A 22,290-nucleotide genomic window follows, 5' to 3' on the forward strand; every position below is an offset into this window, starting at 1 on the left:
AAATCTAATGTATTCATAAATGGACTGTTTCCATTCATTAGTCTGAAGTACGAAGGATCATGATTAACGAGTAAGTGCTGTTAACAGAGTACAGAACAATTAAATTTCAGCATTCAAGAGGAGGGCATTCTGGAATTAGAAGAAGAAAATGGATTAGAAAATATTTTAACATTTACCAAATGTTTTCTACTTTTATTTTTAATTTCATGTTTCATGAGAGATTTTGTCATTCTTTATTCAAATAGCTTACATTTTAGGGCGCCTGGGTGGCTCAGTTGGTTAAGCGACTGCCTTCGGCTCAGGTCATGATCCTGGAGTCCCGGGATGGAGTCCCACATCGGGCTCCTTGCTCAGCAGGGAGTCTGCTTCTCCCTCTGACCCTCTTCCCTCTCGTGTTCTCTATCTCTCATTCTCTATCTCTCGAATAAATAAATAAAATCTTAAAAAAAAAGAATCTTTAAAAATAGCTTACATTTTAGGATCATCATACGGAGTGTCAACTCAATAATTTAGAAATTATACAATGTGAGGACATGAACGGGAACTGATTTAACCTGAATGGAAATGTTAGAGTTGTAGTTACAGTAGAAGTAGAACTTGTGGTAGATGGTCTTTCATTTTGTCTTGAATTTTTTCTTTCTTAGGCTTGAATGTAAAAAGCAAAACAAAAAAATCTGTGGTGGATTCTGGTTAGTTGGGTTTTTTAGCTGACTGGGTTTATTTTAAACCCAGATGAAGCCTGAAAAACCCACCTCTAGGGGTGGATTATGATTAACCTTTATCATATTCATTCATTCATTCATTCATTCATTCAACAAACCTTGAGCAAGTATTGTGCTCCAAATGCCAGTCCCTTTCCTCAAGGAGCCCACAAACACACATCTGTAATTATTAGGCAGTGGGCAAGGGGAGAACCCCACAGGGAGTTACGGGGACTCTGTGTTGGGGCCTGTTTACCAGGTCTCTCTACAAGGCTGAAAGCTCCCCGAAGGAGAGCTGGCTTCACACTGTATGTACAGAGGATCCAAAACACTAAATTAAAGAACTGGAACTCTACTCCCAGGCAAGACAGAGGCACAGGATTTAAGCACAGGAGTGATTTTAAATTTGGGGGTGTTGCAAATCCTTTAAGTGAAGAAGACTTGAGTCAGGAAGTAGAAGGGAGGGGAAGCATTTACCAATTGGGAGAGTTCACACCCACATTAAAAGGAATAGTTTCAGTTGAAAAATACAATCTCACAAAATTGAGGCCCTTCCAGGGATAGGCGGTCATTGAGTGAGACCTCCTGCCTTAGGTGAGGTGTGTACTTCCCACGTCACTGGTCTGCCCACTTTAGTTTTCGTTTCCTTGAACATACTCTAATGTTTGGACCTTTGAAGTGGTTTGAGCAAGGGCAGAGGCCTAGAGAATCCCAACATAAGGGGGAAGAAGAACAAGAGGAGCCCTCTAAATAGACTCACTCATGGTGAGAAATTACACCACCCATTTGATCACAAGTTAGCTAAGAACTGGATATAATGGTGGTTTAAAAATTGAACACATTTTCTTCATCCTAAAACTAAGATGATCCACTTTTTAATGAAGATTTCACAATTGCTGTTGCTATTAATTGTGACATATTGTGAAATGACTTTTTTCCCAGTTGCTCCCAGTTGCCAAACCTCTGAAGGACCATGTAAGTTAAATGGAATTAAAGCCTTTGGCTGAGTGCTAGCAATAATAATAGTGAACATTTATATAGTGCTTCATAGTTTTATAAGGACTCTTATACATGTTATCTAATTTAATCTTTGTGACAATGCTTTAAGGTACATTCTATTATTACTAGTCCTGTATATCGAGATGTTGATATGGAGTTTCATAGGGATTAAGCAGTATGCCCAGGATTACAGTCAGCGAGGGACAAGAGTTCACAATTCTGAAAATTTAGTTTCTTGGGGCGCCTAGCTCACTCAGTTGGTAAAGCATGCAACTCTTGATCTTGGAGTTGTGAGTTTGAGCCCCATGTTGGGTGTGGAACCAACTTAAAAAAAAATAAAATATTTTAAAAAAGAAAAAAGAAAGAACTTTAGTTTCTCATCTTTTTCCAAAAGAAGTTCCTTGTAGATTTTATTAAAGATAAATAGAAAAGAAAGTAAAGTACATTAAAAGGAAGGCCTACCATCTGTTATTTCTTCTGGAAAGTCAATCCTAAACTTCTCCTCATCCTCCTCCCCACCCTCCTCCTCATCCTCCAATCCTTGATAGGTCGGTTGCCTCCTATGTGTTCCCAGGGCTCCCTGGGCTTAACTCTCTAGAGTGATTACCACTCTGTTCTGCAACTTTCCCTTTCTGGACTGTGGGCTCTTCGAGAGCCCGTATATACAACCACTGCATACTCAGTAACCAGTACAGAAGGTCCTCAGTGAAGAGGTGCTGCATGAATAAATGACAACACAGCCACACATATAAGAGATTACATCGATCCATCTCTAATCCTAAAACTTGGAGAAAGGACTATCAATTAACATCAAACTTTAAAAAGTAGGGAAAAAAGCCAATGAATTTCTTTTTCAGTCATTACAATGTAAAATAGATCCAAGTGGGGCTGCTCTAATAGAATGAGTGGGAGGTGGGTGTCATGGTCTATTTCAGTGTCCCCCTTTTCTCTTCCTCAGGTAGGCCCTGAGGTACCTCATCAATCCATGGATTCCATCCATCGTCCTTGAAAACAAGGATGAATGATGAAGTCAGGTTGGTCTCTGCCATTGTTCCTTAGGGCCAGGGCCAGGTTTAGAACTTGGGTCCCCCATTCTTGCTCCCATGCGTTTTCAGTCACTAAACCACATGTTTCTCCCCTCCTAATTTTGAATGTCATCTGTAGGATGAGGTTGGACTACATTATTTTTCTCAAGTTGCTTTCCCTATTAACATTCTATTATTCTAGATCGTGTCATGCTAAAAATGGGCTTGCCTTATCCACTTCTGCCTATTTAGTTAAAGACACAAATTTTTATATGCTCTCAATGATTAATGGCTTCTTATTAGATTTCTGTGCCACAAATTAAACACAAACACATAAACAGTCACCAAAGGAAGCTCATTGAAGGGCACAGGTTTTATGAAGCACAGCGATGACATGAATCTTTTATAACTGTTTGCTGGTATAGAATCATAATTACAGCAATCAAGAGAGATACACATCTTTTGTAAGGAAAAAAAGTAATTATAATTTAAAAGCACAGAGCTCAAAGTTGCCATCACAAAAACGACTATTATAGCAACTATTTCACATTTGGACATTTTTTTGGCAGGCAGTCTGAGCATTGTTTATTGTGAGTCAGAAACAGGCACTGAGAAAATATGCAAATTTTTTAAGCAAGAGAAAATGCAGCTTTGAGTTGAGAAAACAGGGTGAATGGTGGAAACTGTCTGGGCCTTGAACACTAATCAACCTTAGCTGCTGAAATCATTTTTGGTCATTGGATGCTGTTATAGCAATCTGGGGTAAGGTCAAAATAAATTTATTTTATGCTTTAAAACATACATTCAAGATTAGTGCTGTGCGCCTGGGTCAAAGTCTATCTTCTGCTAATGCTGTGTCTATGGATTGATTCTGAATAGAATGACCAGGGAAGAAAGCCACTGGAATGCTCACGGATGCCATTTTCCTTGGCCAGGCAGGGGAACTGTTGTCACCTGGTGAGGCAGTTCACCTATGGGTCACAGAAGAGGCAAAGGCAAGCCTCCCTCCTCACCCAGCTCCTTCCTCACACAAGATCACACCTGCTGAAATGAAATGAACTCAGGGTGACCAGTTCATTCCTGTCAGCTGATCTCAGTTGTGAAAAGGTGTTTCTATTAGAACCGCATTAAGTTCAGTCAGTTCTTAAAAAAAAAAAAAATTCTTAATATCAACAGGTGAAATGAAGGGAGATAATATGGCATTGGAGAAAAATACACTAAAACTGGGGTCGGGGTGTGTAAACCTTAGCAAAAATTGTGGCCCTCCCCTCCAAATGAAAGGTGAGATAAGCACAGTGTTTCAAAAAATTTTTTAACCCTTTGTTCAAATAAAATCTCAGTGATGAAACCAACAGCAATGTGGCACATCAAGGATAAGCCACTAGGTTTGCCCTTCCTCTGGCTTCCCCTTCCCCTCCTCCTTTCCTCCCCTCCAGTGCCAGCATCTGGGCCCCGAGTGGGTTCCCAGGGTCAGACATGGAAACGACTGAATCAGGTAACTCAAAGTACTCAAATTCTAAGAATAACGCTCTCATAACTGGAATAACCTCCGAGGAAAAGACAAAAGACATAAAGTAAACTCTAAGAACCCAAGTTTTAGTGATGCCTCAATTAATAAATCTTATAGAGGCTGACTCATTCTAGTAAATTCCACAATAGGTAAGATGTGTGGGCTTATGTGTTTCAGGTCTCAGGCTTAGGTCTAGGGGGTTGAGTGGTGATGAGACAGACTGGACTGAGGGGCTGGTCATATTTTTTACAGCCTTATGACCTAGCCAAGCCCTGGGACAGATGTGAGAAATGAAGCACAGCAAAACAAATGGTTTGTCCCAAATCAACCAAGTGAAAATCAGAGTCAAGACCAGAACCCAGTGTTCACTCTCAGTTCCAGTCATTTTCAGAGAAACATGTTGTCCTATAATCCCAATTACATTCAGTGAAAGCTTTGTGTGATTTGATTCATTCATGAGGCCAATGTCTTAAAATCCAATATTATAAATCTGTGTTTTCCAATATGGAAGCCACCAGTGACATATAGTTATTGAGCACTTGAATGCAGCTAGTGCAAACTGCGATGTGCTGTAGGGTAAACTATACACTGAGTTTTGAAAACTTGATCCAAAAAATAGTAAAGTATCTCATTAATAATTCTATTGATTACACACTGTAATGATAATATTTTAGGTATTGTGTTAAATAAAACATATTAAACATTAAAATCAATTTATCTGTTCTTTTTGTTTCTTTTAATGTGACTAGTAGAAAATTTTAAGTTACATATGTGACTCACATTCTATTTATATTGGGCAGCACTGTTATAAAATGGTCATTCTTTATAGAGGAGTTCTTGTTCTTTATAGAGGAGTCCTTGGAATTGGCAGAGATGGCAAAATCTCTTCTCTAGCCCATTATCTCCCAATTTATTTAAATAGATTAATGTAAGGTGAGACTATTTGGTCTCTGCTAGTGGTAGTACTACTACTAATAAAACTAGCTACCATTAGTTGAGTCTTTTCTACGTGCCAGGCACTGTGCCGAGTGCTTTACATTTGCCTCATTTACTTGTCACAACAACCCTATTGTCGCTAAGTTCTATTATTCCCACTTTACCAATGAAGGAATTGAGGTTCAGAGAGAATTAGCAACCAGCCAAGGTCATAAGCTGGTTAAGTGGTTGTACTGGGTTTCCACCCCAGGCCACTCACATTCAAAGCTCGGGCACTTGAAGGCCACACAATTCTTCTTTGCCAGAACTAACATTCCCAATGAAAATACTGCCCTCAGAATTCTACAAATTCCCACCATGTTTAAAGGCACTGCAGGGAAGGTGGGACACACAGAGAGGGCCAAAATGGTCGCAGTCCTCAAGGAAATTACAATACAGTAGGAGAAAGCAAATGGTCAATGAAATATATGACAAAGTAAAACCTGATGAGAGATTTAAAATGAATTTCTTTAGACAGGAGGGGGATTAATTCCAGTTGTAGGGAAAAAGAGTTTCATGGAAGAGACAGCATTTCAGAAGGAACTCTGAAGATGAGAAAGTTTCTCCCACAGTTAGGAATAGCTTGGGGGAGTCATTCCAGGTGGAGGAACGGGCAGGAACAAAGACACAGAGTGGTGTGAGGGGACCAGCAAGGACTCCAGATGGGTTCCTCATACATGGCTAAAGGACATAGAAAAGACCAAAGAGATAGAGTATTCCATGTTTTGGACAGGCAGAAAGGTGGGATGAAAGAAGAAATAACTTGCATACCTAGAGTTCTTGACAATGCAGTTGGAGCATTTCCTACGTTGAAAAAAAGTCTTTAGGTGTGACTTTCAAAATCAAAGAGAGTTTTACACTAATGCATTTTGTAGAATGCTAAAGGCTTTTTTTTCTAGAATCTGGTATAACAAGCAATACCATTACCACCAACAAAATCAGCCCCTAAGACCTTCCAAGAACTACCCAACCTTCACGAGCCAAAAGGAATATATCCGTATGTAACAAAGACACCATGGGAGTGACCCCCTGGTGGCCAACACTCTTCCATATTCCGGGATTTCCATCAGCAGAAACAGAATGCCTTCTCCTTCCCCAATCTCACCCCAATCCACACTCTGGTCAAAATCTTGGTTCTCTATTCCATTAGAGGAAGATGTGTCTTGGTGGCAATAGATTCACCCAGGAATAAACATTGCTAACATTTACGAAGCAGACAGAAAAGATTAGAAAAATGAAGCTTTCACCAGATGTAGAAGAGAGTGAATAATTTTATCAGGTAATTTGTCGGAGCCCCTTTTTAGATGTCTGCTATGTTTTTCAGTTGTAATATATAAGATAGAATTCACTCCTCATGCCCTTGACATAGTGGCTGGCGTTTTCCCTTCCTCTAGGGCTGCTTATACTTGCGTCTTGCCTCCACTAAATCCGACAGGACTCAGAATTTTTGCTGTTGGTTCTATGTTCAAATTCTTCTGGACATTGGAGCCACCAGGTGAAGCCGGTTGTTCTGGAGTAGTTTAGTGATTAAAATGTGGTCCCAATCTAATTCCAGCCTTGTGGTTAAAATGTATGGGGATGGGATTAGAGAAAGGAGGCATGTTGAGGGTAAATTTACCCCAGGTTAACTACCCATTGCACTTTTTACTTCGGACTCATCACCATTAGCCCAGCACTAGCAAATCTTACTCTTTCTGGGACTGGTCCTGTTCCAGAAGGCATTTATTGTCAATCCTGGAGCTACCCTCTGACATTCCTTTTATCCACCAGAAATATCTGGTTTTCCCAACTTCTTATCATAGAGAATTCATTGCTTCCTTGCTGGCCTTTTAGAACTGTTTTCTTGGGTCTTCTTGATGAGATTGCAGTCTTTGAGATATTGGGCTTTATGGAAGAAGCGCCTTCCTACAGGCTTGTCTTGAGCTGCTGAGAGCTGTCTAGAGATTTTATTGTTATTTTTATTTTTTAAAGATTTTATTTATTTATTTGACGGAGAGAGAGACAGTGAGAAAGGGAACCCAAGTAAGGGGAGTGGGAGAAGGAGAAGCAGGCCTCCTGCTGAGCAGGGAGCCTGACTTGGGGCTCGATCCCAGGACCCTGGGATCAGGACCTGAGCCGAAGGCAGATGCTTAAGGACTGAGCCACCCAGGCGCCCCTGTCTAGACATTTTAAAATGCACATTGACTGCCTGATGTGATTTGTGTGATTAGGGTGAGAAAAAGGAAAAGAACAAATGAGAGAGTGGACAAGGGCACAGATAATCTTCAAAAGGATAGAGACAGGCTATGGCCAAAGCTGCGATTTTGTTTCTCATTACAAAGGCCATGTAGACTGGAAGAAGCCTCCTTCCTGATCTTTCTCTTGAGGTTGATGTAACATTTTCAGATTCCTCAGCTCCACTAGCATGGGCCCTGCAGATTTTTTCTCTTATTCTAGTGCCCCTTCAGTCTTGTATTGAGCTTGCTCTTGTTGACACATTTAAATAAATTTTTTTTCTCTTTAAAATGTTTAAAGACTTGGGTCCTCAAAATATCTTCTCTTCACAAAAGAGTAAAATGTATAAAGTTCTTAGTGTTGCCTTTCTACACTGCCTCACATTCTCAGCCTTCACTCCCATTCAGATGCTTGTTCACTCTTCATGCAACAAACATTAATTGAGTCCCTACTCGGTGCCCAGCACTATAAAGTTGTGAAAAAAGGAGAAGAGTTTTGGCTCTCATGGAGCTTACGTTCTGGTTGGGAGGAGACAGACCCTGTACAAATAATTGCTCATTGCTTCTGGAAAGGGCTTTGGACCTCACGCTGAGTGGGATAGAAAGCCATTGTAGGGCTTAGCTCCATGCAGAGGAGTGGAATGCCTTTAAAAAGGCTGACTCTGGGGGCGCCTGGGTGGCTCAGTCGGTTAAGCGGCTGCCTTCGGCTCAGGTCATGATCCCAGGGTCCTGGGATCGAGCCCCATGTCCGGCTCCCTGCTCAGCAGAGAGCCTGCTTCTCCCTCTCCCTCTGCCTGCCACTCTGCCTACTTGTGCTATCTCTCTGTCAAATAAATAAATAAAATCTTTAAAAAAAAAAAAAAGGCTGACTCTGGCTGCTATATGAAGAGTGGTTAGCAGTATGGAGACTAGTTAGAAAGCTCTCGGAAGAGCCCAATGAGGGATGATGGTGGCTTAGATTAAGGTCACTGACCAGAGAGGTGGTGAGATGTGGTCCCATTTGGGGATGTATCTTGAAAGAAGAACTGTCAGGGTTTAATGACAAATTGGACAAAGGGTATGAAAGAAAGAGAGTAGTGAAGGATGGAACTAAGGTTTTAGGCTTGAGTAAGCAGGTAATTAGAGTTTAACTGAAATGGGGTGGATAGCCTAAGGTTCAGGGTAGGTGTAAGTGAATGAAGAGTCCTATTTTGGATCCTCTCAGATCTCCAAATGGAGCTGTCCAGGTGGCAATGGCATCTGAGAGAGAAAGAGAGAGAGAAAGATGGAACTCCACATTTGGAACTTGTCACACACATGGAATTAAGAGCTTCAGTTCTGTATAAATGTGCCAAGAGAGTGCGTGAGAGTGCATGAAGACAGAGAAGATTCATAACTGAAATGGAATGGAATAACTAAGAATTGAATAGTTGAGGTTATTTTGTTTAACATTATACGCGCTAGTACACCAAACACTATTACAAAGGCTAGAATTATATCTAATGGAATCTCTATTATTCTGCCTCATATTGTTAGCCAAATTTTTATAAGCATTTAATGCTTCAAAAAGGATGACACCAAGATTTTTGGCCTGAGAAACTGGAAGACTCTAGTCGTAATTGACTGATTTGGGGAAGATCCAGAATAGATTTCTGTGGGGTGTGGTCAGGGCAAGAAATCAAAACTTGAGATAATCAAATGGAGATGTTGAATAGTCTGTTAGATATAAAAGAAGGAATTCAGGGGAAAGGTCTGGTTTGAGATTAAATTTGGTATAATCAACATCTAGATAGGGCTTAAAGCTATTGTACATTTCAACAGATGTCATCTCCAGGAGTGTGAATGTAGCTAGAGAAAAGATAATCAAGGACTGGCCCTGTGGGCTCTCCAGTGTCTAGAAATGGAAAACATATGGAGGAATTGGATGAGAGACAGTGAGGTAAGGGAGGAAAAAACAGAAGTGTTGTCTAATATACTAAACTACCTTAAACATTACAAATACTTATAATATCATATAGTCACAAATTCTTTTAAAACTTAACACAAGCAGGGGTGCCTGACTGGCTCAGTTGTTTAAGCATCTGCCCTGGGCTCAGGTCATGATCCTAGGGTGGGATTGAGTCCCATATAGGGCTCCCTGCTTCTCCCTCTGCCTGCTCTGCCTGCCTCTCTCCCTGCTTGTGTTCTCTCTCTGACAAATAAAAATCTTTTAAAAAAAACAAAAACTTAACACAGGTATATCAGGGCTCCTGGGTGGCTCAGTCGGTTAAGTGTGTGAATCTTGATTTCAGCTCAGGTCAAGATCTCAGAGTGGTGAGATAGAGCCCCGCAACCAGCCTCTGTGCTGGGCATGGAGTCTGCTTGGGATTCTGTCTCCCTCTCCTGCTGCCCCTCCCCCTCCCTCTCTAAAACAACAACAAAAAACCAACTTAACACAAGTATAGAGTCCAAAAAATTTGTCATCCAAATAATTTCAAGGTTGCTTTCCCAAAGGACTATTTTGGAATTATGTTTGCAGCTATACATTTCAAGCTAATCAGTGTCGCACACTGACCAGAAATTTTGGCAGGGTATGATATTGAAACTGCAGACATCATGGCGTGGCTTCTCAACCCTTGACTGCCATGCTGAGGTGCTCTTTAGAGTCTCTCCCTCATGAGTTTAGAGGGGAGAGGGTAGGGTGGTCACATAACTCAACTCCCAGGGGCTGAGTTTCTTTATCTAACATTCAAGTCAGGCTGGAGTCTTTAAGCTACCACAGGGGAGCGAGAGCGTTGATTGCACTCTGCATTTCTTTATCTTTTACAGTTATGTCAAGGTCTTTCGCTGGAATTCTGAACCTAGGGTTTGAAGAGCCTTCCAAAGTGTCTTCTGGGGATAGAACCCAGGGATCTGTGAACTTGGGTGGGGAAAGAAAAAATCACATCTTTATTTTCATTAACTTTGAGTTGAAATTCAGCAGTTTCTGCAATTATGAACGGAGGCAACAAATCACATTCATATCAGTTGTACCCTGACTTTGATACCAATAGGAAACACAGATATTATCACATTGCCCTACAATGATTTCAGGTATCTTAAAATGTTATCTATGCTCCTCACGATTTCAAAATTGCATGGTTATTAGACCAGACATTATGTCTTTTTTCTTGTTGGTAAAGAAGCACAAATACATATAATTGTATTTCAATATAATTGGTTCCCTTTGTAATCTTTTGCAGTTTACTTATGTACTTACAATTTTTATTTTATTTTGAGGAGGGACTTTATTAGACCGCCAATGGGAACAATGGTGCAGAGAGGTGGAGAACCTCTGGTGTCTCTGAATCTGTGTCTTGGCATTCTTTCCATATACGTCTCACTTCTTGGCGTCACATGACTGAGAGATAGTGTAATCATCTTTTACTGGATGCCTTGGGAATTTGGTCAATGACATTATCTTTGTTCACAGTATCTTTTCTCCTCTGAGGTTTGAAATTTTAGGTAGTACAGTCTACTATTGTTACTTTTTTCTCTACGGCTTCCAGGTTATGAGTATTTCTTGGAAAGATCTTCCCCACTCCAAAGTTATAAAAGTACTGTTCTATATTCTCCAATGTTTTCTTCCAACATTTTTTATATGGTTTTTGTTTTGTTTTTTATCTAGCATTTTAATCCAATTGGAATTTGTTTTTATGTCTGGTATGATGTGTGAAACAGAATAAAGGAAACCTCACTGAAAACAGAGTTGGGAGGCCCAGAGAGCGAGCTCTCATGCCCTACCACTTGTTGTCAGTTGCAGACCCCAACAGGAAGAGGCCTCCGTTCTTTCCAACTCCAGCAGGAGGAAAAAAAATTTCTCTTCACCCAGCAACAAGCTCAGCCAATGAGAAACTGTCACCACCCTAGACTTTGGCTTTTCTCTAATGGACTTCCATTTAAAACGGCACCTCCCAACCTTCGCTTTTTCTCATAAAGTAACTTTCTTCTCCTTTTACCTCGGATTTGCCTATGGTTTGCCCTGGCTTATATGTCTTGGATTGCAATTTCTCTGTTCTTCCCAAATAAATCCATTTTGGTGGTAAAATAACTGGCTGTTTTACCTTTAAGGTCAATAACTTTAATTTGTTCTCCTAAAATGATAACGAATATTCCAAAACCATTTATTGAATAGTCAATCTTTTCCTCATGTACCATTTTTTAGAAGCTTTGCTGAATTACAATTGATACACAATAAACTCTACATATTAAAAAGATACAATTGGATACATTTTGGCATATGTATACACCCATGAAATCATTACCACAACCAAGATAGTGAACTATTCTTATTTCTTAATATCTTCAATTTTACTTATTTATCTTTTGAATAGTCAACATATTCACATGGTTGAAAATGTAAAGACATAAAATGTTTTTTTACAAAATGTTTCATTACTCATACCCAATCCCAGCCTTGATTGTTCATTTCCTTCTCTAGAGGCAATCAGTGTCTTTAGTTTCCTTTATATCCTTATAGAGATGTTTATTTATACATATATTTATTTTTTTAATTAAATTAAATAAATTTTTTGGGTAAACCCTACCCCCAACATGGGGCTTGAACTCACCTCCCTGAGATCAAGAGATGCCTGCTTTACTGACTGAGCAATTATATATATATATATGTGTGTGTGTGTATATATATATATATACACACATATATATATATAGCAATTATACCTCAGAAAAGTTGCTGAAAATATGGTAAATGAGGAAAAGATCAACTACCCAAAAATAGAAATATTTGTGCTCATAAAAGCAAATACATATACTATACACACACAAAATAGTATATAATACGCATTGTTTCTCCCCTTCCTATTTTTCCCTAATATATTTTGGACATCATTCCATACCTATATTTAAAAAAATTCTTCATTCTCTTTTACTTCTTAGAATTCTATTGTGGGGCGCCTGGGTGGCTCAGATGGTTAAGCGTCTGCCTTCGGCTCAGGTCATGATCCCAGGGTCCTGGGATCGAGTCCCGCATCGGGCTCCCTGCTCCTTGGGAGCCTGCTTCTCCCTCTGCTTCTCTCTCTCTCCCTCCCTCTCTCTCTCTCCTCCTCTGTCTCTCATGAATAAATAAATAAAATCTTTAAAAAACAAAAAGAATTCTATTGTGTGTGTGTGTGTATATATATATATATATATATACTCAACAAATATTTATTGAAAACATACTATATGTGAAGCACTTTTCTAAACTCTGATATATTACTGAACAAAACAAATTCTTCCCCTCATAGAGGTTATATTCTAATGAGATCTATCATAATTTATATAATCAGTTTCCTGATAATGAATATTTAGATGGTTTTCAATCTTTTGCTCCTATAAACAGTGCTGCAGTGAATACCTTGTATATGTCATTTTACACATGTGCAATATATTGAAAGAATACAATTCTAGAAGAGGAATTTCTGGGTAAAAGTGTATGTACATTTGTAATTGATATGATCAAAGTACTCTTGGTAGAGGATTATCAGTTCATAACTTCTACCAATGTTGTTTTGATGGTGCTGGTTCTCCATGTACTGTTCTATGTGGAGTTTTATTTTTGCCAATTTAATAGGCAAAAAAATGACAAGTCATTGTAGAGTTATTATATGTTTCTTCTGATTAATGATACTGGGTGTTTTTTCATATATTTAAGAATCATTTCATATTTTTTTTCCTTTTTACCTAATAAGCTGTTAGTCTTTTCTTGCCGATTTATAGAATGCATGTATTAGGAAATTTTGGCTTTTCTTCTGTGATTTAAATTTCTAATATTTTGACCAGTTTGTCATTTATCTTTTGATTATGGTTATTATGGATTTTGCTATACATAAATTCTGATTTTTATAAAATTGAAATGATCAATCTTTCCTTTTGTGGCTTATGGGAGGTTTTTATGGTACTTAGAAAATTTTTCCCCACTGCAGGATTATAAAAAACTGCAATGATTTCTTCTTGAATTTTTATTATTTCGTTCTTTGAATTTATTTAATCTACCTGAAATCATCTTCTATAAAGGATCCGGCTTAATTTTTTTTCCATATGGCTGCCCCAACACAACTTATTAAATAATCTTTCTTTTCTCCATTGATTTAAAATGCCATCTTTATAACTACTAAATTTCCACATATATTTCCTGCTTTTCTGCTCTGATCCATTGATCTGTCTGCATATTCAATGTGCCAATACCACAGTTTTAATTACTGTAGCTTTATAATATAAAACCCTTTTCTTTTTTTACTACTCTTGTTTTTCACAATTGTCTCAGGTATTCTTGCTTATTTCCATGTATACATTAAAATCAGCTTACATATTCCAATAGCTAATTCTTTTATTGGGATTTCCCAGGAGCTCAAAATATAGCCTTTCTCTTCTCTGTCTATGTTTTGAACAAATTGAGAAAAAAGGTAAAGAGGCAGATGGGAAATAAAAATACAACCTTTATTAGAGACCAAGGCTGAGCCGGATAGCTAAGTATACTTATAAATAGGCTTGTGAGCTGAACCTCAGAGCTAGGCAGATACCCTGAGCCAGAGGTAACCTTTTGAGGTAGGAGCTGTCCAGGCAAGACTTTGGAACCAATGCTCCTTGTAGTCTGCTCACTTCCAAAAAAAAAAAGAAGGAATGAATCAAGAAGGTCGATTTTATTCCTCCCAAATTTGTCAGAAGACAAGAAGGAGGAGTGAGTAAAAGGTTGGAAAGACGCCTTAAAATTTACCCTTCGCGCCCCCCTGCCATGGGAAAGGAAACTGAAGTTTCCCTTCTAATAATTTGATGCTGATAGGAGTAAATTATTATCCCCCATTTTAAGATGAGAGACATAATACACAGAGATGTTAAGAAGTGATGCAGACATCTTCATCTTCTAGCTTGGTTCATTCCATAGGCAAAGCCTTTCTTGCCTTTGACAAACCCCCTACATTATTTATTTTGAAATATTCTTTCACCCCAACATAAACATGAGAGAAATGATAAAGATAAATTTCTCCCTTGATCTTTTTTAATTCAATTAAAATGATTTCAAATGATCTTTAATATCATCTCACAGACAAATCCTCAATTCAAACTTCAACGGCTTCCAGCTGCCATTTTACACCGAGCTCAACTTTCCCCAGCGGGACTTATTCTAGGACAGTATCATCTACCTTTCTTGGCACCCGGTTTGGCTCTGACTCTCTCACCTCCGATTAAGTAACCCCAAAGGGGATGCCAACCTGCGTGCCTAGTTCCCTCTGCATGGGGTGTTTTCTAGACCTTGACGGTGTCTACGGGATTATTGCTATGGATCTGAAACTGGGAGAGGAAGACCCAGCACCTTTTCTGATTTGCTAAACTTGAAGCTAGAATGATCCAGGGCTAATTATCTACCCTACGCCTGTTCTACTACCCCATGAGATCTGGCTGCACTAAAACGGACCTGTCTTTTGGAGGAACGTATCTCTTCAAGGATCCCCGAGCTCCTCCTAACCCACACGTTCCTCTAGGTGTAGATCCCCCTTAGCCCTCCAACTCTTGCGCTCCACCCTGTGACACATGACTCTCTGGAATTCCAGGGCAGGGGGCTTTATTCCCAAACATATGCTCTGAAACAAAATAACGCTTTTATATTGCTGTTAATATGGCAGGTGCCCACAGGAAGAGAAAGAATAATCTTAACTGTATGTCATTACTGGAATCAAAAGAGAAGAGTGAATTTATTTTTGAATGTGCTGATGGAAAGGAATTCAGCTTTATTGCATAACCTCCTAAAGAACTAATGCAAGTCATGATTACAACAGGCTTTTATGGTCTTTTGTGTGTGTGTGTGGTTTTCTTTCCGTGTCTTTCTTTCTTTCCTTTTAGTTTTAAAAATTATTCTCTATCTTTGTGCTACCAAGTTCAAACACACTCCACTTAAGAGCTAGTTCATGTTCATCACAGCATCTGTGTTGTATTTTGGGCAGTCCATGGAACTTAATTAGAAAGAAAGTTGGCTCTAATTTCGTTTTTTAGTACCCCCCCACTTGAAAAAATAAAGACTGGTTGTTTGAAGATCCTTTAAAAAATTATTCTTTAGTTTCCTCTTGACTTGTGTTTATTGCTCAAAGCCTTCCCAGGGGAGGGCTGGAAGCAACCGTAGGCCAGTTCAGGCGTTCTGTTCTATTCCTTTTCTACCGAAGGGCTCCAGATAACAGCCTCGAAGAAGGCAACACATTCAGGCCTCACAGCAGGATGTCGGTACTTTATAATAACCTCTCCCACAGCCTGAAGCTCCCAGCACTATTCACTTTGTACGAGTACCCTTAACCCAGCACAAAGGAAGACTTTGAAAGTCCCTGGACCCCACATCCCTGCTGAGAGCCTAGGATGCAGGATACTGCACAGCAGTCTTCAAAAAGCCCCCTAATTTTATTTCCATCTCTGATTTCTGGGCCAGAGTCTTCTGCTTGAATGAGGGGGAGTACAGCTGTGTAAATAAATACAGATGACTGCAACAAGCTGAATGCTTCCCCCAGCTGCCTGCTATACTCATATAGGCTCTCCCCTGACTATGTAGGATGGGTAATGACATGGACCAAAAGTGCCGCAGTATATGGTATTCTTCAGGGAGGAAACTGGTGTTAAGCACCCGGGAGAGTGTTCTGTATGAAATAGGGATGCTGGGCTGCCAGGTAATCAGGAACAGTTAACTGAATCCTATTATTGTACTTAGGAACTTTCAAAAAGCCTGTTTTCCTAAAACCAATCAATCATTCATCCAGCAAACATTTGTTGAGTTATCTACTACACGCAAAGCATGTTGCTAAGTGTTTATGGGGACACTTGGCAAACCTCAGTAAGGTCTGTCTGTGCCCTTAAGCCCCTGTGGATCAGAGCCAAGGGATAAGTAGTGATTAAAAGTATAGTTTCTGAAGTCAACTGCGTAAGGCTTGAGTTCTAACTCCATTGTCTCCTCACCATGTGGCCTTGGGCAACTGGCACACCCTTTCTGAGCTTCAGTTTCCTTATCTCTAATACTATTTTTCCATATAATATCATTGTGAGGATTAAATGATATAATGCACAGGGTCTGCCCCATAATAAACTTTCAATATAAAGATTAGCTATCCTATTAGGGCATAGACTAAGCTACTATAGACAAAAAAACCCCACCCCAAATTTAGCAGCAGAGCCAAACAGAGGTTTATTTCTCTGTCTAGAGTCAGGCGGTCTGGGGCTGTAGGGGTATCTCTGTCATTTTCAACATGTGGCTTCATCTCTGAGCCAGGATGGTGGCTCCAGCTCTTACCACATCCCTGCCTGCAAGAAAAGGAGGGGGCCAGGGGAGAGCATGCTTATTCCTTTTAAAGGTACCACCCAGACGTGGCACATGCTGTTGCTTGTTACATTGCATTTGCCAGAACTTAGTCATGTGATTGTGTCAAGCTGCATTAGAAGGGTGGGAACTGCAGTGTCTAGCTAGCCTTGTGTTCAGCTACAATTCTTCACTGCGGGTGTGTGAGATGGTGGGCCGCAAACAATCCTAGCCACCGCTGTCTTTGTTAGCTGGCCATAGGGCTAGTGACAATCGTTGCTGTAGGAGCCTGGGAAGATCATAGGAGGTAGACCCTTGGACACATCGGTTAGGAAAAAAAAAAAATTCCAGTGGAGGGAAAGAGAGCTCAGAGACATCAAAGAGTGGATTTGTTTAGAGTATATTGAGAAGTCTAGATTATCTGGAGTGTAGCAGGCAATAACAGAACTGTGTGGGAAGCCAAGCCAGAGCATAGGTTAGCAGCGGCTCATGAAGGGCCCGAGAAGTCATTTTAGTAAACCAGGGATAAGATTTTGAGGGCCTGCCCTGGGCTCTGGTGGTGGCGAGATTGTGGAGACAGAGCCAGCTGGGAGGCACTTTTGGAAATAGAATCAACAGGCTATGAGAACTGACTGAGTATGGGTGTGAAGAAAATGGGTCAGGGTGGCCCCCAGATTTTCAGCTTTGGTTTTCATCAGGACAGTGATGCCATTAAGAAGGACAGGGAAGCCAGGAAGAGGGGGAGAGAAGAGCTAGGGTAGGGTAAGATTTTGTGAGCAACTGAAAGAGAGTTTCATGGTACTCTAATAATTATTTATTTTTTTGATAATTGTTTAATGTCTGCTCATTCCTTCACTAGTCTGTAAACTCAACTATAGCTGCAAAACAAATCATCTCAAACTTTGTGGCATGAAACTAGCAGAAAGGTCATTTATTATTATCTTTCATGGTTCTGAGGGTTGACTAGACTCAGCTGGGTGATTATCACTGAGTCTCTTATTCGGTTATAGGCAGACAAGGATGGGAGTTGGAATCATCTCAAAACCCCCAGGGTCTGGTAGTTGATAGTGGCTATCAGCTGAGACCTCAGCTGGGACTGTCGGCCAGAACATCTATATGTGACCTCTCTGTGTGGCCTGGGTTTCCTCACAGCACGGTGACTGGGGTCCAAGAACATGCGTCCCAGAGGAAGCCATGGAGGAGTTGTATTGCATTTATCACTGTGTCACTGAGGGGCATTTCTACTGCATTCAGTTAATTCGAAGTGAGTTACTAAGGCCACTCATATTCCAGGAATTGATGGGGAGAATGTGAAAAATCTGTGGACTTGTTTTAAGCTCCCACAGTCTGTGAGGCCAGGGCCCGGACCCTGCCAGTTTTCTAAACCACTATATTGACAATGCTTAGGAAAAAGTAGTATGTGGTGTGGTCAATGAAAGTTTGTTGAACAAGTGAATGAAGAGAAAAATCAAAGGGTTTCAGTGCCACAGATTATTCACGACAAAGACTAGGGAATGTTGGCTCTTACTGTTTATTATTAGCGGGCCAGCCGTATGGCCACCATGTCTATGTGGGAGACTCGATTTTCATCAGCAATCACCAACACCACTGGGGGAGTGAGAGCATTATACTTAGGGGGCCGTTGGCTCCTGAGTATGGCACAAGTGGCTCTGAAAGGTTAAAAGATAAACTGAGGCATATTAAAAATTTTAAGTTTATTTGAGAAAAAATCTGCTCAAATGGGCAGCATCCAATCTAGCAGACAGAAAGGAGCTCCAAGGAGCTGTACAAAACGAAAGACTTTTAGGGGCAAAAGGGAGCAGGAACAAAGAAATTCTGTGAAGCCAGAAAGCAGATTGGTTATTGCAAAGTTTCTTTCCTTTAGGGAGCGACCGGGTTCTCTCAGGTGGATTACCCAACTGGTGCCGATCAGGTGATTCCTGATTGACTGAGTTAAGATTCCACTTTTCAGAGAGCACAAACTAGAACGCTCAGTTTGGTGTCACGGGGCATAGTATAAGCTTCTCCAGTCTGGTTTCTAAGTCAGACCCAGTCTCACCCCAAACCCAGTCCGGTTCCTAGTTGGACCCAGCTCCACCTGGACCAGTTTCTAAGTCGGACCCAGTCTGACACTGGCCAGTTTCCCAGCCAGCCCACCTCCAGATGCAGGGAAGCAGCCAGCTCAAGGGACTCCACAGGTACCTATGTTTGGTTGCTCTGTTGCTCCTGGGGACCCTTGGGGTCTCCTCGGTTCCCTCTTCTGATACTAAAACTGTTGAAAGATAAACCGAGGCATATTAAACTTTTTAAGAGTTTGAGCAAAAATTGATTTAAATTGGGCAGCATGAGGTCCAGGAGAGAGAAGAGTTTGGAGGAGCAGCACAAAACGAGAGGCTCTTATAGACAGAAGGGAGCAGGAATAAGGGAGTTATATGAAGCAAAAAAAGCGGGTTGGTTATTGCAAAATTACTTTCCTTTAGGGAGCGGCAGGATTCTGGCAGGCAGATTACCTAACTAGTGCTCATCAGGTGATTCTTGACTGACTGAGTTCGATTGCATTTCTGGGAGAGCCCAAACTATAATAAAGTGAAGTCTTAGTTTGGTGACCTGGGGCTTAGCACAATTATTCCGCTTTGGGCCTGTTGTCTTGTTTTTAACAGGCAACACCTGAACCAAATGCCTGCACCTACTGGCGTAGTTTTTTTTTCTGATGCATAACAAATTACCACAAGTTTGGTAGCTTAAAACAACACTCATTTTTTTAAAAAAGATTTTATTTAGTTATTTGAGAGAATGAGAGATAGAGAGCACCAGAGGGAAGAGGGTCAGAGGGAGAAGCAGACTCCCTGCTGAGCAGGGAGCCCGATGTGGGACTCGATCCCGGGACTCCAGGATCACGACCCGAGCTGAAGGCAGTCGCTTAACCAACTGAGCCACCCAGGCACCCAAAACAACACTCATTTATTAGCTCATATTTCTGTAAGCGAGAAGCCTTGGGTTCTCTGCTTAGGGTCTTCTAAAACTCAAATCAAGGTGTTGGTCAGACTTCATTCTCCTCTAAAACTTAGGGCACTCCTCCAAACTCATGAGGTTGTAGAAAAATCTAGTTCCTTGTGGTTGTAATACTGAGGCCTCTGTTCCTTGCTGTCAGCTAGGGGTCACTCTTGGGGATAAGAGACTGCCTGCATTCCTTGTTGTGACACAACCCCCCTCCCCATCCGTCTTCCAGCCGCAATGGAGATTTTCTCTCTCATTGAATCCCTCTTTTATGCTTCAAATCTCTCTGACATTCTGTCTCTGATCTCTAGACCCAGATTTAAAGAGCTAGTGTAATTAGGTCAGACTCACCTGGATGATCTCCCTATTTTAAGGTCAACTGATTTGAGGACTTAATTACACCTGAAATCAGTATTCGAGTAACTAGGAGTTTGCAGTATTAGTGTCTGAATAACTGGGAGGTATGTGTACACCGGGGCTGGGAATCTTGGAGGCTACTTTAGAAGTCTGTTACCACAATGGGAAATTCCCCAAACATAGGAAGGTGTATAGATGGTTCCAATATTAGGAAAAAAAAAAAAAACTTTACAAATGTCTACCACAGGAAGAAAGAGGACAAATGAAGACATAGGAAAACTAAAAGGTAAGCATCTGTGATTGAAGTTATAAATTCTACTAAAGAACTACAGATGGACAAAGGAGTGAGTGTTGTTGAAAGCCAAGCTGAAGTTGGGTGTAGAAAATGGCACTAGAGGCCCTTGATGTTCTTAATGAATTTCTTAAGCAATTAGCTGCAGCAATGAGTAAAAAAAGATGAAGCTAGAGAAATTGAATGCAGGTGTTCACATAGTATGAGGATCGGCACAGCAAACAGCATCGGTCATGGAAATAGAGGATCATGGTAAGAGCACTATTGCAGGAAAATAAGCTGGAGGTTTGAATTCTCCTTATCTGTAAGGGTTTTGCTCTATACCTCAGCAATTGCACTACTGATTTATCCAAAGGATACAAAAATAGTGATTCGGAAAAAAAAAGTGATTCGAAGGGGCACCTGCACCCCAATGTTTATAGCAGCAATGTCCATAATAGCCAAACTGTGGAAAGAGCCCAGATGTCCACTGACGGATGGATAAGGAAGATGTGTTTTTTATACACATGTGCGCACGCGCGCGCACACACACACACACACACACACACACACACACACACACACAAAATGGAATATTACTCAGCCATCAGAAAGAATGAAATCTTGCCATTTGCAGCAATGTGGATGGAACTAGAGGGTACTATGCTAAGTAAAATAGATCAATCAGAGAAGGACAAATACTGTATGATTTCACTCATATGTTGAGCTTAAGAAACAAAAGAGATGATCATAGGGGAAAGGAAGGAAAAAATAAGATAAAAACAGAGGAGGAGGGAAACCATAAGAGACACTTAGCTCTAAGAAACAAACTGAGGGTTGCTAGAGGGGAGATGGGTGGGGGTATGGGGTAACTGGGTGATGGGCATTAAGGAGGGCATGTGATGTAATGAGCACTGGGTGTTATATGCAACTGATGGATCACTGAATTCTACCCCTGAAACTAATAATACACTATATGTTAACTAAATTGAATTTAAATAAAAAAATACAAGTAATTCAACTAGAAAAAAAGGAAGAGGTGAGGGTTTTGCAATGGATAATGTTCTACCCCTGACACTGTAGCACCTGTGACTCTATGGTGTGGCCCCAGGGTCCTGCTGAGTGGGAAAGCAAGGAAATAATGCTAGTACAGATAAAGAATAGGGATTGGAAGTTATGATGAGGACAAAGATTAGGGTCATTAGGATTTGATGGAATAAGAAAGTGTAAGGGTAAGAGGGTTAGGTAAGAAGTTGATTTTATGCTACTTCCTGTAAACTTTTAAAAGTTTATGGTAATATATGTCCTTTCCCCCATACCTTTCTTTGGTCTATTATTGTGGTAGATTTTACTTCTCTCTATGGTATAATCCTCACAGTACTTTTTTTATTTGTGTGCTTAAAGGTTAATTACCATTTAAAGACTTTAGCAAGTGAAAATAAATGTCTTTTATATTTATCTGTATATTTACAACTTATGGCACTATTCATTATTTTGTGTAGGTTTGAATTTCCATCTGATATTATTGTCCTTCAGCCTGAAGCACTTTTAAATATTTATTTTATTTTATTTTATTTATTTGACAGAGAGAGACACAGCGAGAGAGGGAACACAAGTGGGGGGGTGGGGAGAAGCAGGCTTCCCGCTGAGCAGGGAGCCCGATGCGGGGCTCGATCCCAGGACTCTGGGATCATGACCTGAGCCGAAGGCAGACACTTGATGACTGAGCCACTCAGGGGCCCCTACTGGCCTTTTCTTCTGTAGTGTTCATCAGCTGTTAATCTCATTCAGTAAATTTTTCATTTTGGATATTGCATTTTTCATTTCTAGAAGTTCCATTTGGTTCTTTTCTTATACATTCTGTTTCTCTAATCATTATGTTTTTGCTTTTCTTTAGATCCTTGAGCATATTTGTGATATTTTAAAGTTGTTTTAAATCCATCATCCACTAATTCCATAATTTCTGGCATT

The sequence above is a fragment of the Eumetopias jubatus genome, unplaced genomic scaffold, assembly GCF_037043125.1.
Source record: "Eumetopias jubatus isolate StellerSeaLion01/CBP00866 unplaced genomic scaffold, mEumJub1_p1.0 scaffold_5, whole genome shotgun sequence".
NCBI classification, from domain to species: domain Eukaryota; kingdom Metazoa; phylum Chordata; class Mammalia; order Carnivora; family Otariidae; genus Eumetopias; species Eumetopias jubatus.